This window comes from Dermacentor albipictus, chromosome 4, assembly GCF_038994185.2.
Source record: "Dermacentor albipictus isolate Rhodes 1998 colony chromosome 4, USDA_Dalb.pri_finalv2, whole genome shotgun sequence".
Taxonomy (NCBI): Eukaryota; Metazoa; Arthropoda; class Arachnida; order Ixodida; family Ixodidae; genus Dermacentor; species Dermacentor albipictus.
In genome coordinates, this window is record NC_091824.1 from 86,430,718 (window position 1) to 86,456,157 (window position 25,440).

Sequence of the window (25,440 nt, forward strand, 5' to 3'; positions counted from 1 at the left end):
CGACGCAGACTATAGTGTGCAGGTGGTTAGGCACGGTGTCGTTTTAAAAGACAATTGCTAGCCCTATTTCCGCTTTCTGTGTGTGTGATTCGTATACGTTTGCATGAATTTTTAATAATACTAATAATAATAATCTACGCAGACATGCAAAAGTAAAAACTTACGCCGCGCATGTTTTCCGTCCTAAACCTTTTCCGCTGCTTTTGGTTATGCATTGAAGGTCGATGCACGTGTTTTTGGACGACCGTGTTGAAATGCCTGCGAAATGGTCTTATATCACTTTTTCTTTTTTTGAGCCCATGGCATTCTCACAAAAATTATCACTGATATCTTTAGTGTAGTCATCGCAACATGTGCCGTGGAATGTCAATAAAGCTGAGACATCTTGTTCAAGCAGTAGGCTGTCCAGTAAATTAAAAGGCCTGCTCCTTTCAATAAAGCTGTAGAGAACGCATAGGCATAAAAACAAAACAGCCGCAAACAGACATTGTTAGGAACAACATGTCTCACAAGGCGAGAGATATTCATCGCGAAAGCAGCAATACATGCTGTAAACGCCGCAGCTGCAAATATAGCTGTTTACGGCGAATAGCAGCAGAATACATCTCACGCTCTAGCTGCGCAGCCAATCGACACGACGGCCTGGCACAGGCAGTTTCTGAGGAATGGTCATTTTCTTGCGCACTAAGCCGCCGTGTTTATACCGCCTATGCCTTTAGGACATTGTTCGTTTCACGCCTTTTTTTTTTGCATTCAACTCAGAATGCTCCTTCTGTCACTTTCTCTAAGTACTTCATCGAGTAGAAATGTTCTATGCGCAGCCGTAGTCAGCTAGGAATTCGCAGAAAGCGAATATGTTCGAAAGATTTCCTCCCACACGCAGTTACCCTCCTATCCTTCAGGGCATCTATCCTATATTTCTGTAGAACACTTCTGCAGCTCTTCGGTGTGCTGAAATATATTTTTTCTTTTTTATTATTATATGTCTTGCTACGTCCATTTTTCTGCGACAGTTCACATATAACAGTTAGCTGTTTCAAACTCTTCCAACCATGTCTTTTTCAGATCTTTATTGCATCCAGTGAACAAGAAGCACAATATAACGAGTACCTTGGAGAAAAAGATTGTCTTATGGTGGCTCGCTAATATTTTAGTTACTTTTTATTGCCGCCATTGCAACTTGGAAGTCTCCAGCTTTCTTGTTGCTTAATATTCAAAACAACATTTTTTTGTTGTTGTTGCCGCCAATACCCCCCCCCCCCCTTCCTCCGCCCTTTTTTTTTATTTTACAGCTTCTGCTAAGGTGACGCTGCACAGCTCTCTTCACAAGCGGCGAGGCCGAGTGAGGCAGTGATCGAGAGAAATCGGCTCAGCGACACTTTTTACATCACTCATGCACGACTGGGCAAACAGCTGAATTTGAAGGCGATGCCAGGCGAACGAGTCAGCCATGGCTGAGCTGCAAGACCGCTCACCGCAGTACAGCTTTAAATAAATAAATTATGGGGTTTTACGTGCCAAAACCACTTCCTGATTATGAGGCACGCCGTAGTGGAGGACTCCGGAAATTTTGACCACCTGGGGTTCTTTAACGTGCACCTAAATCTAAGTACACGGGCGTTTTCGCGTTCCGCCCCCATCGAAATGTGGCCGCCGTGGCCGGGATTCGATCCCGCGACCTCGTGCTCAGCAGCCCAACACCATAGCCACTGAGCAACCTCGGCGGGTAGCTTTAAATAATCCTGCAGGCAAGCAAATTTGGCACCGCTTCATTTTTCGTAAAGAAAAAAAAACTAAGCGCTCACTAACCTCGAAAAAAAAATTGGCTGTGTTTGTTTCATCTTCTTCAGCACAGTCCACTTCCACTCACTATTCTTCACTAATGAGGAAGTTTTCCTTCAATACAGGGAATATATGAGTGACACTTCTTAATGCTGTAACCAATTTTTGTTCACTAACTAATTAAAATACAGGAAGTATTACACAGTATAAGCAAGTTAGAAAGTTAAATGCCAAGTATTTCCTACTTTCAGTGTCCAACGGTGCCGCGTGCAGTTTTCGCGCGTGTGACGAGACAATAGAACACGCCCGATGCCACCGACGACGAAGGCTATTTTCCGAGGGTGGATGACATCTGGGTTCTCGGCATGATGGTAGAGTCGAGTGGTTCAAACAACCAGACAGTGCTGCGGCTCACTAAGAAGACGGACAATGCCATCAAACTAATCAGAAGAGTGGCCAACTGGCAGCAAGGCCCCGGAGAAGATAACCTCGTGAGATTGGTACATGCATTCGTAATGTGTCATTTCACTTACGTCGCGGCTATGCACAACTGGCAAAGATCGGAGCGGGATAAACTCAACGCATTAATCAGGAAAGCAATCAAGAGAGTTCTCGGCCTTCCCATATACACTAGAGCAAAATCATCAGGGCATCACGGATGCCTCCCATGCCCAAGGAACATGCCAAAATTATCATACGACCCCGCGGAGGGCTGAATATTGCCAAGACAGGACCGACCGTGATCGGTAAAGCGATCGTGCAAGCGGCGGGTCTTACCCCTACGCAGATAAGCTCGGACATCATTTGTCCTAACATACAGCAAAACATTCTGGTGGCCAGCACGCCCAACCGAGACAACGCTTCAAAATACACAAGAATCAGAGCAATTCATGTGGCTGGAAAAATGTTTGAAGTAAGTGCATACGAGGCCGCCCCCCACACCACGTGCAAAGGGGTAATCAGACACATCGACCTCAACGACAGTCCCTCGGACCTGGAACGTAACATCGTCAACGAGAGAAACCCACTGGCCTTGGCGGTCAAGAGAATTAAGAACACAGGCACAATCATCATTGCTTTCGACGGACTCAAGGTTCCGAACTTCGTACGCTATGGCCCAGTCCTTGTGAAATGCTTTCTTTATCGCAAACAAGTTGATATTTGCTACGCGTGCGGCAAACTCGGCCATCGTGCCGACGTTTGTCCGACTCCCGAAGAGTCCACCTGCAGAGGATGTGGGGCAGTCAACCCGGACGATCAACACCAGTGCACGCCAAAGTGTGGGTTGTGCGGGGGCCCACACCCTACGGCGGACAAAACGTGCAAGGAGAGATTCCAGATCCCGTACGTCGTCAGAAGGAGACGATGGGAGAGTGCGACGGTGGAAGCTTCGACCAATGGGGCTTCGTCAACACCACATAGCAGCGAAAGCAAGAAACACTTCGAGCAACCTCCACCGCAAGAGCCTAGGGGGCGCTCCCGATCCAGGGGACGCTCTCGCTCCAGAGAGAGCCCCCAGAGTCGCTCTCGATCCAGAGGCCGCTCTTGTTCCAGAACCAGGACCAGATCACGCTCCAGGGGTCGCTCCGGATCCCGGCGCCGAGTCAGCCAAGTCCGGTTCAAGTCCTGCTCGAGGTCCTGTTCCAGGGATCGCCGACCCGAGTGCTACCCGACCTGGGCCGACCGAGTTCGAGGAACGCCGGAAAAGGTAACGCGGGGCTCACCGCCAGAGCATGATAGAGGTAACAACAGACTAGCACAACTTGAGCGCGAAAACGAGATGATGAAGAACACAATAGCTCGACTGATGACAGAAATTGCTGAGATTAAGAAGGGCGGTCAACCCGTCATGGCTGACAAGCAGCCAGCCACTCCCCAGCTAATGGAAATCCCCATGGTTGAGAAGAGCGATGCGGATAAGCAACCGGCCGCTCCCCAGCCAATGGAAGTCCCCATGGTTGAGAAGATCGATACAGAGAGACCCGCTAAAAAGAGGGCAATCGCTAACGAGCAAGAAAGAGCACCAGGCAGGGCCAAATCGGAGATTCGCGAGTTGCTCTCCGCTTTCAGTGACAGCATTAAGCAGATAAATGAAAAGTTCTCGCTCTTCCAAAGCAACATGGCTTCCATGGAGGAGCGCACTAATCAGCGGATCAGCAAAATTGAATCCTTCTTAGAAAACGTTGTAGCACCTGTGCTGGCACCTACAGCTCCTACACCCCCAACAACAGCATCGACTAGTAACAGCTCGGGGGCGATCGGCTCTCCGATGGTTAGCACAGCAACTCAAGAGCAACACGATGGCCACTCAAACTAGCTCATTCAAGATGTGGCAATGGAATTGCAGGGGTTACCTTCCCAAGAGGGCTCCCCTGCAACAATATATTCGCTCGCATGCAGAGAAGCCAAATGTTATCATTTTACAAGAAACATTAACATCTAACGTCACGCTGTCTGGCTACAGGCCCGTAGCAAAGCACGAAGAAGGACGGGGGATCGCCGTACTGATTAGCAACAAGCTGACCCACATCACTCACGACCTTAAGATGACCGCAACTAAAGTTGAATACATGATGATAGAGATCATCCCTAGCCCAACGAACCGCCAAAGTATATTCATCCTGAATGTCTACAGTAGTCCCAAAGCTCAACGACAGCGCTTCAAAGCCCTAATCACCAAGGCCACGCAACTAGCGCGCGACTCCCCTTTGATCATAGCTGGTGACTTCAACGCGCCGTACCACACCTGGGGCTACCCATATAACACTAAAAAGGGGGAGGACCTCTGGCGTGAGGCTCTAAACCTTAACTTGATGCTAGTCACGGACCCAGCGTTCCCCACCAGATGCGGAACATCGTCGAGCCGTGACACGACACCGGATCTCACCTTTGTCAGGAGCATTGCAGCGGTCAAGTGGACAAACCTCGGGGTAGACTTTGGTAGCGACCATTATATCTTGGCCACGCACATCCAAGTCGACCAGAAGAGACAGCGCATGTTCCAGTACACAGACTGGGACAAATTTCGCAAAATAAGGGAAGAGCGAATGGAGAGTGAGGACAAGCCTAGCCTCGAACAATGGGTTGCACAGGTTAGACACGACATCAAAGCTACCACCAAAGAGGTTTGTACCGACCTCCCGGTGGAAAAGATGGACAGCCGTCTCGCTCACCTATTGGAGGCCAAGCAATCCCTCCTCGCCAGGTGGAAAGGACAACGGCTCAACCGCAGGCTCAGAAAAAGGATATCGGAAATCAACCGAACTATAGAGGAACACTGCAGGGCCCTCTGTAAACAGCAATGGGATGAGGTGTGCAACTCGATCGACGGGCAGATGCGCAACGGTGGCACCTGGAACCTCCTAAAGCATCTCCTCGACGAGACGAACACTAGAACCAACCAACGCAACACACTGGCGCGCACCCTACACACAGCCAAGCGAGAATATTCGAGCAAGGAAATTTTATCGAAACTCGTACAGAAGTACCTATCAGTCGCATCGTGCCCTACACCACCTTCCCCTGACTACGAAGGCTCCGAGAACCCTGAGCTCGACGCAGAATTCGGAATTGAGGAGATCAGGCAGGCGCTCCACGCCCTCAACGGCAGATCGGCTCCGGGTCCGGACAAGATCACAAACAAAGCTCTACGGAATCTGGACGAGAAGTCCATCGAATACCTAACGGATATCATTAACCAAGCGTGGAGCAATGGTAAAGTCCCGGGAATGTGGAAATCTGCCAACACCATTCTCATCCCGAAGCCAGGCAAGCCGCCCAGCCTCGATAACCTCCGCCCAATTTCGCTCACATCGTGCGTGGGGAAAGTTGCTGAGCACGCAATCCTAAACAGGCTTTCACGCTACCTGGAGGACCACGACATTTACCCGCACAACATGATCGGCTTCAGGGTCGGACTCTCGACGCAGGACGCGATGAAGCTCATCAAACATCACATTATTGACTGTAATACGCGGGACACGAGAGCCATACTAGGTCTAGATCTCGAAAAGGCATTTGATAACATTCTTCACTCGTGCGTTTTAAACACAATCTCGAGCCTAAACCTGGGGAAGCACTTTTATTCCTACACGAGATCTTTCCTGTCAGACAGAGAAGCCACCCTTAAGATCGGGGACCTGACTTCAGACATGATTAAGCTGGGGTCTAAAGGGACGCCACAAGGGTCAGTCATATCCCCAACCCTCTTTAACCTAGTCATGATCGGTCTATCCCGGACACTCTCTGCTATTGACGGTATCAGTCATACCATATACGCAGACGACGTTACCATCTGGTGTACTGGAGGTAGTGACGGACAGGTAGAGACGGCCCTGCAAGAGGCGGTTGATGCTACCGAGAGATACCTTGAATCCACGGGCCTTCGGTGCTCACCGCACAAGTCGGAACTGCTACTTTATCGACCCAAGCGCAGAGGCCCGAAACCAAAGGGATGGAAGCCACTCGCCGAATGCGACATAAAACTGCGCACAAAAGACGGAGGCTATATTCCGAGGGTGGATGCTATCCGGATTCTCGGCATGATGGTAGAGTCGAGTGGTTCAAACAACCAGACAGTGCTGCGACTCACTAAGAAGACGGACAATGCCATCAGACTAATCAGAAGAGTGGCCAACCGGCAGCAAGGCCTCGGAGAAGATAACCTCGTGAGATTGGTACATGCGTTCGTAATGTGTCATTTCACTTACGTCGCGGCCATGCACAACTGGCAAAGATCGGAAAGGGATAAACTCAATGCATTAATCAGGAAGGCAATCAAGAGAGCTCTCGGCCTCCCCGTATACACTCCCACGGAACGCTTACTTCAACTAGGCATGCATAACACGCTAGAGGAAATAGCGGAAGCACAGGAGAGGGCCCAATTCATCAGGCTATCTACCACACAAGCTGGAAGGCACATCTTACAGGAGCTGGGCGTTCCTTCCAGAGTAATCAAAACAAAGTTCTGCAGCATCCCTCGAGAGCAGCGGGACCGCATCACTGTCGCGCCTATCCCACGAAACGTCCATCCAGAACACAACGTGGGAAGACGTCGGGCGCGCGCGAAGGCTCTCCTGGAAAAGGCTCGTGAACGGGCTTCGCAGAACAGTTTCGTAGACGCAGCGCGCTACGCCGACGGACAGGCCTTCGCTGTAGTTAGCGTAAATCATGAAAGCCAAATAACGAACGCTATCTCGATTCGGACGACGTCCTCTGAAATCGCAGAGCAGGCTGCAATAGCGATGGCCTTATTGGACAACAAGAGGACATCAATCTACAGTGACTCCATATCAGCTGTTAGGGCCTTTGCCAAAGGAACCATATCCGAGCTGGCCCTAGGGATATTAGGAAGCACAGAAATCAAGCCACACACATTGATCTGGTTTCCAGCTCACATGGGACAGATCGAGGGTGCCCCGCCCAACCTCAACGAGTCGGCACACGGAGCTGCGCGAGGGATCATCAACCGCGTAGCTACCGGGCAGCGTGACGCCGGGGGTACTGACAATCGGGACTCTCCTTCCTCGTACACCGAAATTACCAAGCACTTTTACTTGGCTCGGAGGATCTACCCCCTCCCACATTGCAAGCTCAATAGACCTCAGGCTTTGACACTAAGGCTTCTACAGACGGGGGCATACCCAAACCCCCTACTTCTTCACAAGATGTACCCCGAAATTCAGACGACAAATGCATGTGCACTATGCAATGACTTGGCGAACTTACCTCACATGCTCTGGCGATGCCCCGCGTTACGCAGTGATGAAAGTAACACTTCTTCACGCTGGGATGCTGTCCTACACAGCCCCAACCTCGAAGACCAGTTATGGGCTGTCCAACGGGCCCGCGACGCAGCGGAGAGGCTCGGCCTCTCTGTCCCGACGTGGGAGCGGCCCGCTGCGCGCTAGGGCGCGCCCTAAAGGACCCTAATAAAGTTTTTCATCCATCCATCCATCCATCCATATACACTCACATGGAACGCTAACTTCAACCTGGCATGCATAACACGCTAGAGAAAATAGCGGAAGCACAGGAAAGGGCCCAGTTAGTCAGGCTATCTACCACACAAGCTGGGAGACACATCCTACAGGAGCTGGCCGTTCTGACAATTGGGACTCTCCTTCCTCGTACACCGAGATTACTAAGCACTTATACCTGGCTCGGAGGATCTATCCCCTCCCACATTACAAACTCAATAGACCTCAGGCTTTGACACTAAGGCTTCTACAGACGGGGGCATACCCAAACCCCTTACTTCTTCACAAGATATACCCCGAAATTCAGACAACAAATACATGTGCACTGTGCTATGACTTAGCGAACTTACCTCACATGCTCTGGCGATGTCCCGCGTTACGCGGCGATGAAAGCAACACTTCTTCACATTGGGAGGCGGTCCTACACAGTCCCAACCTCGAAGAACAGTTATTGGCTGTCCAACGGGCCCGCGACGCGACGGAGAGGCTCGGCCTCTCTGTCCCGACGTGGGAGAGGCCCGCTACGCACTAGTGCGCGCCCTAAAAGACCCTAGTAAAGTTTTTGATCGATCCATCCAACCTTAAACTGAGCACACAACCTTCGCACAAGCTCACAATATCGGTGTTACGCTTCCTGAAGGCGACACGACTGTACAAAGGATTGAAACAATTAGCAAACGTCTCTGTGCGAGGGTGTTCTCACTGACCACCAATTTATTAGTTTTCTTATCTTTCTTTTTCACATCTATCGGTCCTCCCTCCCCTTACTCCAACTGCAGAGTAGCCAACCGGGTACCTCTTTAACTTTCCTGCCTTTCCCTTTTTGTCTCTTGTTGAGTCTCTCAGGAAGGTTATATTCTTTGTGAGCTGAAATGTTACGCTATGTAATGTAAAAAAGAAACGAGGAGAATGCTTCCAAAGGCAGTATTTTTTTTTCACTCTTTGAGATCCATGGCAGTCTTATCTGAAAAAGACGAACGAACTTGCCTGGCATATTACCCAATCTGCTTCACCGCTGCTCCAAGAACTTGAATAACTTTAAGGTTTCTAACTAAGGATGACTTTCGGAATATACACATAATTGCTCGACACGGTTTATATTGCTGATGACGACTGATAATAGCTATTCTAATTGACCAAGAGCAGGTTTACTATGTTTAAAAATACAACGATGACGCCGGCTATATTACCTGGCGTGAGCTATTCGTTCTTGGCAGTGCTGCGTTCATATGCGCTTGTAGATGCACCTGAATATACTCGGCCACGTGCAGCTTTCTACATAACATACTTGGTGCAGGTTTACGGTATCAGTCTTCGCCATCTGACTGCAATGTGGACGCTTTCTCGAGATTCCTGTCGTGGCTCCATGTGAGACGACTCCTGCCGCGCTGACGCCACCCCCTCTGTGACTGACTCCAACTTTCGTCGCGCTTTCCACACCACGAAATATTGGCGTTTTTTTTTAAGCTTAGATGGTATACGCCGAGGACTGGCTTCCATGAGTCTTCGTTGTGAGACATAACCAGTCACGTGAAGTCATCGCCTAGCATAACCATCTGTAAATTTGCGCTTCAGGAAGGTATGCTACACAACCGCATTTTCAACCTGCCGGACATGACCTCCTTATCGTCGTGGCCCGGCACCTATGCCGAATTCTCCTCACGGAACTTCACGATGCGCCCACTTGCGCACATATTGGCGTATCTTGCACCTACGAGCGGGTATCGCCTCGTTTATTTTAGTCAGACCTTGCACTCTCCATCCGCCATTTTGTGACAATTCCAATCTTGCCAACGTTGCAAACCGGCCGCACTGCTACATGTGGTCATCTTCGGCAATCTGGACTCAGTCTGGTTAAACTCCCAGCCTTTCCTCCCTCCCTTCTCTCTCTCTCTCTTCAATCAGTCGACATACTCACCGAACCATTCAACCATTCTTTCCGTGGATAGAAATGGATAGCCGTGACTCCTCACTACGTTATGCATGCGCTATGCGATTACCTGAGCTTTAGCGACCAGTTGTGCAACCGATGTCACGCGAACTTCCTGTTACCTGATTTCATATTGTCATGAGGCCCCGTGCCATTTGCTCACTGACCGGGACGTGCTTACCAATGTTCTGTATGAAGTCATCGCCGACATACTGTTTTCCTGCTCTACTGAACACAAACCGACCACTTCTTACCGTTCCCAGACCTACAGTGAGGAAAAAAGTTCTCGCACTTTCTACCAGACCGAGCGCATCACGGAAGGCTTGAACCGCACTCTCACGGACACGCTCGCAAGTTTCGCCGGACCACCGCAATTGAAGCCGTGCTCTTCCCTACGTAACATTTGTGCGAAACTACTAATTTTGCCATTATATCTATTGTACGGACGAGCGGCCCAGGCGACGAGGGCTTGCTGTCGTCTTTGATCTGGTGTTCTCAGCAGCTCATCACTGCTAGTGCGGGGCCATCCTAGTACTCAAGCTTGCCAGACCTGACCCGAGAAGATCTATAATAAAGTTCTTACCACCTGTACGCACGAGTAGTGGAGAGAGAGAGAGAGAGAATAATGCAGAGGAAGGCACGAGGTTAACCAGAGGTAGTTCCGGTTGGCTACGCTGCGCAAGGAGAAGGGTTAACGGGGATAAAAAGAGAAACAGAGTGGAAGGGAGAGATAGACGAGTAGTGGGTTTATCTCTGTATACTATGTTCCCATCATCGGACGCCTCCACTAGCGAGTACGCACGTGATGTTAGCATGCGAGCTGATTGCTGGCTTTGTCTTTCCCAGGATTAACGTCAAGCGACAGGAAGCAATCAGCCACGTCCGTACGATGCTTCGAACTATGATGCGAATTTCCCGACTGATGCGCTTGTGCTTGTCTGATACCCATCCCGTCATATGGGCCTCTCCGATAAACTTCTTTTGCGGTATGTGGGTCAATAATGTGTGCTGTGCCAGGTGTGACCTGCTACCTACGAATTTGCCGCCGTCGGCACCCTTTCCGCCATCTCTCGTTCCGTCCTGTGACGTCGTTCACATTTTAATTCTCAAGGTTCACCACTGTCCTTCTTACGACTCCCTTTAAGGTCTGGGACGCCGCTTCTGCCACCGGGAGTAATGCTACGGAATGGTTATTCTAATTGACCAAGTATACGTCTGTAACATTTGAAAGCACGAGATGACGACGACGATGATATAACCTGACCTGGGCTGTTCGTTCTCGACTTGCAACATGCATATGCGCTCGTAAATATATCTGTACATAAGCGTTCCCGTGCCACTTTCGGCGTAACAGTACTTTACTGCGCTAAACAGAACAAGTTGATAAGAACTTGTTCAACTTGAAATAAAAAAGGCGATAAATTGCATATGGCCGCCTAAACGCAAACGTGGGAGAAATACATACTATTAAAAAGAAGTTAGAATTTTCGCATTTAAGCTGCTTTTTGTGAGATTTTCAAATTTATCCTGTCGTTGGGACTATTGTAAAATAAAATTGAAATATCTCAGTGGTGATAAAATTCTGAACTAATGATACTATCCAGCTGAAAGCAACAACATAAACGACGACTACGCATTCGTGCTTTCTCTTAGCGTTTGAAGGTTAAGACCACTGTTTACATGAATAGCTCAGAAAAATTACACTAATACAAGAAGTCGAAGCCACGACGCAAGAAAATAAACTGTATCCTTAACTATGTACAGCATCACTTAAGATGTTTTATGAACGACATACAATTACAGAAAAGTAACCATTGTCATTTCAATCCAACGAAATAGCACGTAGCATTAGACCAAGAAGGCAACGAAGGGAGTCGATGTTTTATTGAATTTGCAACTAGATGGTTCAAGGCGCTAGCTTGCAGAACACTTCGCTATATACTCTTTAGAGTGCCTCCTATTCTAGGAATAATGAAATGTGCTATCCCGTTATCAGTTCTTTACGAACTACTGACATTATGCTTCCGTTATACATAACTCGACAAACAACCGCTCAAGTTCGCTCGACATCCGCTCAAATTTTCATTCTTCATATTTTCGCCACACTATCTGATTCGCGTGTAGTTTCAGGATGTGTGCTTTCGAGCCTGTGCACTCACAACGTAAACATTTAAGTTCTGCACTGGATAACGGAGGCGAAAACATTAACCTTACGGTATTACTATGCAGTTCTCAACCACATGCAAAGATGTGGCTTCCGTTTACCGCGACGCAAATTTCAAGCAACAGAACGGAAAAACGGTGAAGGCCCTCGGTGTTGCCAGAGGAGGAACGTACGCTTCAGACCATATCAACTGCGTTGTTTAAGTTGGCTCGAAGTTAGACGTCATTATACTGTGGGTTCTGCGAGAAACACACGAACGAGAAAAAAAAGGCACAGACGGCGCAAGCATGGTTGCGCTCGTAGCCACCTTGTCTTCCTTTCTTGTCTCAGTGCTTGTCACACAACCTTGAGTTTGAAGCAGTATCAACTCGCCCAACTCTTATTTGTTTCTGTTGCTTCCGATTAAGCTGACAAAGACAAGAAAGCGCTGCACTTTCATTGTACGAGAGCGATAAAGGACGCAAACCTCCGTCTGAACGTTGTTCCCAGGAATCGCAGTGCTAATATAGCCTCGACGGAACTCTTCGCTCACCACACAGTTAGAACGTCATGCAAAGTGGTAATAAGAGGGGCAAAGAGACAAGCAAGCTAATGGCGCATAGTTTGCAGATCAAAGAAAGTGCGTCTGTGTTCTTGATATATACAAGAAAAGTTAGAGATTCAGTGGCAGCCCCACACGTAGCGCTTCGAATAGTCCGTGTCTACGGGTACGCATTCAATGTAGAAACGATTCCGAAAAGTAGAACGCGCACTTTCTTCGTGACAAAAGGGTGTGCCATGCATGCTGACGTTTCAGGCTGAGTTGTTTCTGCGGGGCTACATCGATGCCGCTTTACAGCGCTCCTCGCATATACCATGTGGTAGGGTATGGCACCGTGCCTAAATACAACCAGCCATCTAGCCTCAAAACAGATAAATCTCCTCACCCCTTCAGATGAGTGCTGTTTTCTGCTCGCAATTTTCACCCTTGTTGGCAATTTCCTTGAATATTCGAACAGACTCAGTAAAAAGACGACTAATACGCCCTATTTTTGATCTCGTAATGACTCCTCTGTCTACCTGACAGAGGTCTCATTACGGTCTAACTTACAATTTTCACTGCCACCTAACGGCACTGAAAACTTGCTCGAGGTGGAGAAACAGAGGGAAAGTCAAGGAGGTTAGTCCGTTCGCTCGATGTGCACGCTGGGGGATAGGACAATGTTTTAACAAACACTGATCTTCCGTATAACATTGTGGTTACCCAACATCCAGAGCCTCTACGAAGCGCAGCACCTCCTTTTTGCTGGGACTTGGAGAACACTGTCCCGGTTACGCCATGAAAAGCTGAAACAACTGTCGGTAGATGACCGTCACTATTGAGGCATACTAGCACTTGTTTAATTCGTCGGCCAACATCTGGTGGAACGTTAAATTGAGAAAACAAAATCGAAACTCCTGCGTTCGGCTGTCTGAACATGTTCGCAGCGCGACACACTCACGGGCCTTGTACTGCAGTTTTCGTTAAATCATGGTTCTCAAATCTGCGTCGCTTGGTACAGCTTGTCTCGTAAATAAAGCAAATGGTTACATGCGCGTGGTTACTGAACAAAGCAACTGAATTACAGTGAGCGTTAGGGATTTAACAAAGTAATTGTTATGCTACAACATTTTAAAGATGTACTTTAGTACAATGAAATACTTACATGCTATTCGTTACGTACAAGTCTGACCAATACACAAGAAATAAATGTGAAAATATTTTAGTTTTGCCGAAACCTTGGACATCCCTCACTGCTCCTGTCCGATGTCGTGCGCATGCCTTTCACGTCAAGAGCATGGGTGGGTCTTTGTCCTTCTCCTGGCCATGACAGCAAATAGACATACGGCCACTATGAGCAGAATTGAGCTTGAACTATAAAACGGGATCGAACGGGCAATACAAAAAAGAAGCACGCACACGGAAACCTTAGGCACTCCCACTGCAATCCAAGTGGGCGTTTCTTTTATTTTTTACTTTTGATACAAACATGATATAACGAGGCCTCGGTCTTTCGCATTCTCACTGGAAGGATGAGCTGTCAGGGATTTCTTTTTTCTCTCTTTCCTTTTTTTGAAGAGAGTGCTCCAGTGCAATGGTTTTTACAAAGTGTTTTCACCATGAAGAACACATACTTGGTATTAACATTTGTTGCTTTGAGGCAAGAAATAAGGCTTGGCTCATTAAAGTTGCAGCTGATAACTATTGAAAATGTTTATATTTGTTAACTTCCTCTTTCTATAAAAATGAAATTGGTCTAACAGCAATACGGTGATGTGAACTTTACGCTTGAACAAGTTGGAATATATGAACGGGTTTTTTACCCGCAGATGTCAACGGAAACAACAAAACATGATGACGCAAGAAGAAAGAAAAAACATAGCTACAACCTGTCGAAGACGGCAACATAGTTTCTGTACAATTCCTTTTAAAAATAATGTGAGGTAAAAATTTACGATGGTGTGCAAAGTAGGAAAGAACCCTTAACATTAAAAAGAGCACAAAATTTGCAAGCTCAAGAACACAAACTTACTTTCGCCGCTTTCGGCACTCATCGGTACGATGCTTCTTTTATACATTGTTTTTATTTTTGTCGGGCCCGTTGTCAGTACGAACAAGCGTTCTGTGTCTCCTCCTCCATAAAGCTGGCCTGGTGGCAGAGCGGCCCGGTCAATACAAGGCTTACCGGACTCGACCGAACGACCACCGTCACTGCTTTCCTTCTCTGAGAGTTGACAGCGAGATTGAACGGTCAGGAGGGAAACGCGGCCGCCCCCTGCGACACTCTTTCTGCATTGCTGTCTCTGGCCTTAGGTCTCTTTTTTTCCTTCATTTTGCCACACAATCGTCCCTTCTTTTGCGATTCTTGAAGCAAGATAAATTGTCTTTGTGCAATTGTAGCACTTTTGTACCGCCAAATTCTGTGCATCACAGCTTTTATGCTCCTATATCTCTAATTGTTGTTTTTAACTGCCCTCTCCAATTATTGTTTCCCTTTTTGATCTTGCGCGTCATGGCCTTTTATAAGTTTGTCACTTAATTTAGTCACGTGCGTTGTCACTTTTTACAGCGATATATGGTGAGTGCTTTCCATCCACATTTTTTAGGGTTTGCTCATCGAGATTTATTTGCTGTGATTGTGGCAAAAAAAAAACAAATAAAGCTCAATGAGCACCTGAGATTTGCTTTCAGGTCTATAAAACATACCTGAGTGGTTGTGTCGCTGCAGTGAGTGCTGTCTGTCGCTAATGCCAAGGTCGTTTTCACCAGCTTAGTTATCACCGCGATCGTGCCAGTGTGTTCGTTTTTTACCATTGTTGTCACAGGGCGAATCATTCACATGAGATGCCCCTATATGTTGCCCACCTCAACATATTAGCTTGTAAAATGATGTCAGCTTGCCTTAAACGCGAACGCGGGAGTACGCCATCCGTTTAGTGCAGTTTCATTTCCCCTGTTTCTTTCTGCTTCACATTGCGAGAAGTGTTATGCAGAACAACATATGAAAGTGTCCTCGTTCAACTTCGCCTCCCCGCTGTTCTTAGCTGCGCGGAATCAGCACATGCTGATACGGGTCGCTTCTGTTTTTGGCCATTCATCTCCACCAGTTATAGGTAGAAGTAGCAGCCGTATCTTGGCTTTTATGCGGGAAGGCTGTCTCTATAAGCTAGACGTTATCTCCTAAATAACCACGTAATAGCGTGGCTTTAGTCAAAAGGAGTGTTAATATGAAAAATAGAACATAAAATAACGGGAAAATAATGGACATGTCAGGTGGTATTTTTTATTTTTTATTTCGCGGGCATGTGCAGTAAGCGGGAAAGCGCCAACGCCTAATAGATAGAAAGGTAGAAATTGTTCAATCGGACGTTTTGTTAAGCGCTCGACAGCTTTCTAATTGGAATTCTTGCCTAACTTCGTCGTTTCCGAAGTTGGCTATTCAATCTTGACTAATTATGCAGTTAAGCATAGTACAAAAATATAGTGTGACTTACTCCATACGATAGTCAACAACATGCATTTGGTCGCGTCCTCTCAGAGTGCATCGCCACAGTTTTAAACTCTGGCTAAAGTTAGCTGGGACACCCTGTAAACGAACAACTAGCGTAAGAACGAAGATCATTCTTTACGTTCCTGCCTGGAGAGTTAGCTTTTCGTCATGTACTTTACGCCTGCTACTATATTTGACAATTTGTAATAGTTGTCTAATAAATCCATGCCAAAAGAGGCTTCCCAATTTAACGTTCTGACAGAGCTTAACGTATAGGGCTATTTAGGCAATATTAGAGTTCATTATCAAATGAAGGGTCGCGTTATATTTTATTGAAGTGAGCCGAAGTGCATCCTCGCTGTAGATGAATGACTTGTTCAGACATGTCGTGTCTAAGCCATTTTGTACTTTTATATGCATGGAGTACAATGAAGAGTAACGACGACAAGTCTTTTGGTAGGTCGAAAGAACCATCACCGACATGGTAGTTTTCTTTTAGGAAGAAAGTGTTATGAATACTGAACGGCAGCTGCACCTACACACCAAAAATGATCATTTAATTGCTGTTGAATATTACAAATGGACATATTGACATCTACAAGGACTCGGGTCTGCCGTAATTCATAAGCGTAATTTGTATGGGGCGTTGGCGCCTGTAGCGAAGCTCCGATATTTGCATGCCGAAGAAACCAAAACCTCTAAAAAAATAACAGAGAACACAGCCACCCGCTCTCAACGTCAAGCACCACATGCGATCCGATTCATAATTTAATACCTTAGTGGCTGTCATGATAACAGCAAAGTCTGATTCCTCTTCACAACGTTGAAAAAATATACCATCAAACTCACCCCTTCTCTGTACGGGGAAAAAGAATAACCATGACAACTAAACTTTAAGAACCACTGCCGGAAAATTTATTATAGCTACATTGTAATCAAATCGAACCAGGCTCACTATTCTGGAACCGCCATAATATTTTCTATCTACAGCTGGGAGATGGAGTAGTGCTTTCCACATTTTCCTTCGAGTTCCTGCTTAGTTCTCGTATTAAAAAAGGGTCAATAGATTTTGGCTGTAGGTCCGTAGAAGTTTGTCACTGCTTAGCCCTGTGTAGTCACCCGCAAAAGTTTACGAGGCACGGGTTTCAGAACAAACGCAGATTTCTGCTCTGTTAAGGCATAGCGCTTCTAATTTAATGGATAACAGTGTAGTTTGCAAGAACTGCTACGGATCAAAGCTTTTATATAAAGGCTACGTGCACAGGGTTCGCGGCAGTTTGGCTCGTCGGAAAATCCCCCGTCTCGTGACTTTTGCGGGTGACTGTACTCATATGGAGATCACGCATGCCACACTTTTCTTTCTTGAACGAAACCCATGAACAAACAAACCACGATAAGCAACTGTATTGGTGACGGCACCCAACGTAGAAGGCTGGTACGAAAAAGAAAGGGTTGGAACATCACTGTCGGCCGTCAGCAACGCACGCATCTCGTGGAATCTATTGCGAAAAGTTTCGAACACGGGGAGTCTAGACACGAGGTTCGTTGCCGCTCCTACTTCCTCCACCATTCACCGCGTGTCTGCCAGCCACCGCCTATTCGACTGGCGCGGGGCGTCGCATGTCCTTCGGAGCGAAACTTGGGCCTAGGCGTCACGCTGTTTCTAGGCCTTGCCATGAGCGACACCATCGGTCGAGCGCCGACCCCTTCGCAACTCTCGTCGATGCCAACGCCACCAAGCGGCAGCCGTTGAGGCCTGTGCTGCTCTTTTCTTTCTAATGTCTTTTTTTATTTTACCTGGAGGGTGCTCGTGTGGTAGAAAGGAAAGGAGAAGTGTGGGTGGGTGACTCGAAGGGAAGAATGGGAGGGCGACGGAGTAACATCTTCATGTCCTCGCCGTTTCTGTATCCACGTTCTCCGTTTCTCACTGCCCAATTTCATGCTTCATTCTGGATATTTTTGTAAGCTTATTGATGCACGCAATATGACACTCTCTATGTTTTCCTCGCAATGTGCATTGGTCATGACACCGCTAGAACTGAAATGAATCAATGGGCGCCTTTATATATGAATGATTGTCATTCATCATCAGCAACACTGATAGTAGTCATCATGCTGCTGCTGATGATTACTGCTAGTCTTGGGCAAAATGCATTTAGTCTAGGCAATATGCACTTACATAATATATTATTAGGAAAGTGACACTTTGAACACAATTCCGGAACTGCGCTACAGAATTCTTGGTGAAAATGCTCTCTCTGCAGTTCTCGTCCTTAAATTTAAATTACAGGGTTTTTTTTTTACCCGATCTGATATTGAGGAACGCCGCAGGGGGTGACTCAGCAATAATTTAGACCAGCTGGATTCTTTAAGTGCACGTAAATGTAAGTACACGGGAATTTTGACATTACACCCCTATCAAAATGTGGCCGCCGTGGCCAGGATTTAATCCCGCGACCTCGTGCTCAGCAACCGAACACCACAGTTAGTAAGCAACCACGGCCGGTTAGTTCTCATCCTGTCTCTTTTTAATCGCCGTTTTTAACAAATGCTAAAGAATGATACGCGTGGGCAGAAATCGGGGCTGGCTGTCCCTGAATCATAGGCAGGTAAAAGGAACAAAAGAAAAGGTTAATGAATATAAAGATTAAAACCTAAAATGACAGGAATTGACACACTGTCGTAGGTCTATTAAAATAAAGGCAATAAATTAACAGAGTAAATCCCTGAAACGCAAGCACACAATATAGGCCTAAAACCTCCCAGTCACGATATAATATTAAAAACGTACGCGAGATACTGTGAAGGTTTTCGATATGATATCGCGAAGAGACGACTGACCCCTGCCATATCGCAGATTAACTTTACATGCACATCGAGAAAGTAAAGTTGATAGCGGAGCTCTGTTTCGATTGTCAAGTCATAATGTTTTCTTTTGTGTCAGTTCCCCGAAGATGCCCTTTTCTTCAACGCTAATCCACGCAACCTAATGTTTTGTTGCTCTGTAATGTAAACTACATATGCTATCACAGTTAACACACAATCGATTACGGAGCCATGACCATGGTGCCATAACTTGGAGCGCTGATTGCTATTTCATTAATGAATATTCCCTTTCCGTTCATATTTTCCATTTCCGCTCAGGGCGACTCTTATTATCAGGCCAGGCTGCTCTTCCTTTAACCTGATTTCCTCCACGTTTTCAAGGGAAGATACAGAAAGACAAATTCTTTTTCGTTAGCCTTCTGTTCGCAGAAAACTTTCACTCTGGGTCCAAAGAATATTTCGGCGTACTAAGGACCAGCGGAATGATCTCATTTTCACGGCATGTGCAGTTTGCGTCTGCTGTCATATATTTATTTGTTAAGCTGACCTTGCTCCAAGTTGAAAACATGGTGCAGGGTATTATTCTTTTCTTTTCTCTTCTTTTCCTTTTTACACGAAGACATCACCGAGCTCCGGGGAAGAGAACAGGGGAGTAATGCTCTTCAGTTCCGAGTTTGTGTAACGACGTCGCCCCGTTCTTCAGCGTGTTTGAATAAGAAGAAAGCCGAGAGAAAGCAGGTCTTGGATCGCAATCTAGAGTTCGGTTAAATCCAGCTCATGAACGAAGGAGGGCGTAAGAAGGGTTCCTTACAGCGGCTCCCACCCGAACACATTTAGAAACCGGAGGAACGGCAAACCTTAATGAAAATGAAAAGTGGTTCCCGCTAAAGAGAAGACATACGGTGGCATTAACGTTCTTTCCAGCCGACTGGAAAGTGCTCAGAATGGAGGAGCTTCCTGCGGTCGGAAAGGCCTTTGTCTCGCTGGTGTGGTGCCTGCCTTATTCGGGCAAAGAGTGCGTGCAGCCCTTCGGAGGGTATGTGACTTGTGTATCTGGCAATGCTTTTGTTTCAAGGTTTTCTTCGTTGCTTTCATAAACGCGTTTGTGCACTTTTGTCTGCGAAGAATCTAGTGAGGGGAAGATTGAAGGTGTGTGTGCCTAGATATGAAGCAATGGAAGAGTGACCAAAGGAAAGTGCACTGCGGAGTTTTTTTTTTAAACAAGATAAGGCTTTCTTGAGTTGGCACGGCTTTCAGAATAAAGAGAGCAGAGGCTGCAGAGGTGCGCGTGCTGCGTGGTTTAGCCGACGAATTTCTCAGGGCTCGAAACGACGCTCTAGTGCTAATGTGCGAAGGAATGAGGTGGAACGAAAACGAAACAAGTCGTTCGTTGACAGTATTCCGGGAATTCCATCATGTTTGCTGGTTAGAAGCATGCCTCAAGAGGAATAAGTGGCCGTGCAGCAAAATCTGGAGCCCCACCTGCTGCGCGTTTTAGCAATAACTTCCGCTAAATTTTAATAGCCGTTCTGTAGATATAGAGATGTTATGTCTTGGAAACAGGCGAGCTTCTTTATAATCACCATGTATTCTTTTCTTTCTGTCTGAGCTGTATTATTACATTTTTAATTTGATTCACAGGGTTGAATGTCCCAAAGCAGCACTAGGCTGCTTTGGTTTCATTTGTTCCCCCGAGCTTCTTAAACGCTTACATCTATTAAAACACAGGCATCTTTCCTTTTCGTCTTCCTTTTTTTTCATTTCGCACTGCTAAAATGCCACTGCTGCCGACGCCGTCTTCAAATCCGCACTCTGAGCAGCAGAGCCCCATAAACCACTGAGCAGCGGGTCTAAACTTCTCATTTAGCAAGTACACTTATTCGACATTCCCAGTCTACGGCGAGATTTGATATGTCTGTCTGCAATCTTGACGAGAAATTTAATATCATCCTACTCATTTCATTCGCATAACCATTTCTTTACACTTACAGTACCCAGTACCTCTAATTGTTTTGATGCGAAAGCGACAAATGACAAATTCAGCGACAAATCCGGTCATCCCTGTAGCCGCGAAACAGCACCTAACTTCCCGTTGGCTGCGACGCCACGTCACTGACTCGAGAAGCGCACTCGTAACGTTGGCTCGTTCTTGCTGGCTCGGGGCCTCGACGAAGCAGAGTATGGCCAAAGGGGCACGTCTTCTGCCGCGCTGGTGCGCCAGCTGCGGCGAGAGGGAAGAGCACGTCGCCGCGACGCCACGTCACCCTCGCTCTCGGAATTCTGCCTCATTTGTGCGTCCCCTGTCCGCCGCGGAAGCTCTCGCTATCCGTCTAACGGCGCTTCGGTAAGTTTAAATCAAAACGCACGGAGCGTATCAACGCGCTCGCTTGCCCGCGAGGATTTGACTCGAAGGTCCGCTCAGTGGCGTTCAAAGGGACATTAGATTGGCTCGCTTGCGGAAGAAAAAGCCTCGGAGTTGTTCCACCACTGAAGATGATCTCTGTATCCCGCCAGCCAGCTGAGCGGATTTGCGGGCCAGTGGTACGAGCTGGCGAGCGAAGACAACAGCGAAGCGCCGCTCTAAGGGAAGAGTGTTAGCGATCCCTCGCTCGGTCGAGCGGAGCGCTTCACTGCGACCTCTGTCGAACGAGGTTGTAGTTACTGTTACGAAGCGTCAGCTCGCGGCTAGTCGCTTGCTTCAGCTTCTCGATCGCAGTCATCCGCTTAAAGTCGTCGTCAAACGGTCTCGTTGGCGAAACCTCTCGCGGGATACAGAGATCATCTTCAGTGGTGGAACAACTCCGAGGCTTTTTCTTCCGCAAGCGAGCCAGCGGCGTGTTTAAAAACGTGCCACTGCGGTTCGTGCGGATGGCTGTTCGTGCAGAGAACGGCAAAAACGCTAGTCGGCTGCGCGCGCTCCACTGGGGAGAGGAGGAGAAAAGCGAGTGAGCGACGTCCGCTTCGTAAAAAACGCTCGCCGCCCCAGCCTACGGCACATGCGCAGTGGCGTCTCCGCTCACCCGCTGGGTCCGCTGCACCGTAAAACCGCATAGCTACAAATCTATTAATGCTTTCTTATTCACAACCCATAAGGAGTACATAGCTGCCCTGGGATTTCCGTATACGTTCGCTACTTCGCCTGTCCTGCAAACAATATTTCCTTTACTTTCTAGAGTAAATGATTGCTCCATTGTTACTAACAGTTACTAAACGACCAGCATTTGCCTCACTGAAAATATTCCTCAGCGCGCCAATCGCGAAAGCGAACACGATGGATGTCCGAACGTGCTCCGGGGCAAAGAAATAATCGCAACGGATCTGTTGGCAACGTGTTTTCAAACGCAAGCATGCGACCACTTAGCTCAGTGCTGCATGTGGCAAACAGTGCCTCATTAACAAAAATAACTTAATTGATATTCTGTAAACGACGCATGGCTTCGTTATAAAAATTTAATCCTTACTGCTATACATCAGCTGGCCCCGTTCCATTTAGCAATGCAGCCGCGAGGGATAAAAACAATTAATTTTCGAAGCGCGCAGCTTTCTTGTTTCCATTACATGGCTCAGTATCTATCTAATGATAACGGTAGCATTCATTAGGTCATGAACAGTCGATGAAGAGGAAATAATCACCCCCACAAAAAACAGGCTTTGTTTTAGGTTGTATTCCAGGAACGTTCGTTAGTTGGTTTTTGCCCGTCAACATTACACCAAATAAATCACAGGAGTTCAAGACAAGCGAATAAGGGGAAAATCATAGTACATATTATACATTAGGATTAGTTTCAAACCGAAAGCGTTGTTTCTTTCTACATAAGTTGTAAGTCTGTATTGCCGTCAAACGCACAGAATTATTCTCACTTTACTATCTATTTGTCGCTAATATATGCGCCATAAATAAGCAGGTGAAAATATAGCAGACTATTTCATACATATTTATATAACCATCATCTTATGATTTATCGTAACATTTTGAAATGTTGAAAGCCACGACAGCTGATCATTCGTTTCCTCGTACTTTTGTAACACGTTTGCGTACACTAATCAGCTGTATTCGGTGTTCCAAGGATACTCACAACGCTGTGAAATATGGGATAGCATAAATTAATATATTTTTAAAAATTTTTTGCAATGCATCAAACCTGGTAGAGAATATGGAAGTCTTGTTACCCCGTTTTCATAGAGATAAGTACTGAATACGCGGATTGGCATGCATGCCTGCATTGCTGTATGAGTTTGCGTTTTTCCGAATTGCATTTTTTCGCAGTATGATGATTCGTGTACGTGTAAAGATGATTCGTGTGAAGATTATTCGTGCACGTCTTGTCAACCAGAAGTGCGCGTTAATCTTTCTCCTCTATGCCTACTTGCGGCTTACAAAAAGCTTTTACTTTCGGCCTCCTTATTTGCGGATAGCACCTCACAGTAATAGGAAAAGAAGAGAAAGACCTCTTTCTGAAACAGGTTATAAAAATTATGAAGTGAACACGATGCAGAACACAAAGAAATTGCTCCAGAGAAAATGAACACTGACGAGGCTTCCTTCCCAAATTTACCTCAAAAAAAAAAAGGAAGAAAGAGAAAGAAAGAAAACCTATTTCGCGCCGGGAACTACCTATCTGTGTCCACAGAACTAGATTGAAAGGACCCATGGGGCCAAAGAAAGACACCGTAGGCGGCGAGATATGTGGTTTGGGAATTAAATAGCCCCACTACAAGGGAACCTAGGGTAACGGAACGAATTCGATTTCCGTTTGCACCCACGTATTCGCATCCAAGCCACTTCACGCTCCGATTGAATAATGTTCAAACTAGATTCCCCTCTTATCAAGTTTATTCTCGTGGCTTCTCTCCCTTTCAGTCTTTGTCAAGCTAAATGGAAATATTTTGTGCTGAATTCGGAGAGAAACTGAGCTAACCCCATGTGTGTGCATCGGGCTGCAGACAATACTGCACGCTGGAAAGGCCAGTGCCGTGCGAATTGACATTTTCATCATCATCATCATCATCATCATCATCATCATCATCATCCTGGTTACGACCACTGCAGGGCAAAGGCCTCTGCCATACTTCTCCAACAACCCCTGTCATGTACTAATTGTGGCCATGCGGTCCCTGCAAACTTCTTAATCTCATCCGCCCACCTAACTTTCTGCCGCCCCCTGCTACGCTTCCCTTCCCTTGGGATCCAGTCCGTAACCCTTAATGACCATGGGTTATCTTCCCTCCTCATTACATGTCCTGCCCATGCCCATTTCTTTTTCTTGATTTCAACTAAGATGCCATTAACTCGCGTTTGTTCCCTCACCCAATCTGCTATTTTCTTATCCCTTAACGTTACACCTATCATTCTTCTTTCCATAGCTCGTTGCGTCGTCCTCAATTTGAATAGAACCCCTATAATAGCTGTGTCTTACCAGTACTCACCTACGGGGCAGAAACCTGGAGGCTTACGAATCAACATTTTGTATTTGGTTAAATGTTGAAATCTTCGTTAATTCACTGATGTTTATCTAAGTCCCCTGACTCAGGTGTCCTAGTAATGTCGACAGTATCTTTAAACGCATTACACAGAACTCTGCTTCGCTTTAGCGATATCGAGAGCAATCAAGGCCCCAATCTGGGCACCTAGCTTAGGACCGACGTTGATAAGAAAAATATGCGGAAATTCGAAATCAACAATCATTTGCCAGCATTTAATGTACTTAATGGTAGGTCGGCGGTGTTCCAACCATGCCAATCACCTAATTAAATCTCTTACATTTGTGTGTAAATAGTGCACCACAGTTTTGGACGAAAACCATACCTTCTGAGGACAGATAGTCTGTTATTGCCCCTGCTGCTTGGCAACGCAATGTTATAGAGGCAGTGGATAAAATTATCTTAACCCTTTAAGGCGCCTTGTACACAATTGTGTACATTGTATTTCTGGTGTTTTTTTTTCACGTTTAGGGCACGCAATTTTCTATTAGGTTGGCTTTAGCGCATTCCCAAACTTTAAACTGACAACCATGTCCATTTTCGGCGCCATCTGTCACATTTCGGTGAAGATGTTCATATCAAAACAAGAAATGGCGGACGCTGGAGCAGCAAAGAGCGGTGAGTCAAGTTCTTATTTTTTTAGAGCCGCTTTTTTTTTATTGTGGCAAGCGAAAAAAATTAGACGCGCTTCTGCATCATATGAAGTACCGAGGAGTGATAATTTCATCCATTCTGAGGAGATGACCGAACGCTAACGCTCGCACGCGCATGTGTACACGATTGTGTGCAAAGCGCCGTGGTCGCTGCAGAAATGAAGAACGCTGAGAGTTGCTTTGATTTTCTTTCCAGGTTTTTTGGCCATTCGTCGTTCTTCTTTCTACAGTACAAACAAGCATAAGAAAACCCAAAAGACAGCTGAAAGGCTTTTGAAGCTCATTGCTGATAAATGTTTCAGACATCGGGGAAAATGACGAAGAAGAAGCCACGTGTGAAGCGACCGACGCCTGCGTTGCAGCTGCGTTCACCAACCTCACAGAAGAGGAAGATGCTGCCGCAGGGGAAACGCAAGCTGAAAAAGTGGAAACTGAGAGTGCTTTTTCCTTTTGTGAACCTGGGTACCTGCAATGCTTTGCTGGACTACCACCGCGACAATTAAACGCTGCCTAGAGCTAAACTCCTATATTTGATGAAATTTCACTTGCAAGCTGCCGAAGCATTAATTAAGGCGATACTACCCGAGAAAAAGCGTGGAAGGCCTTCTCTTGCAGA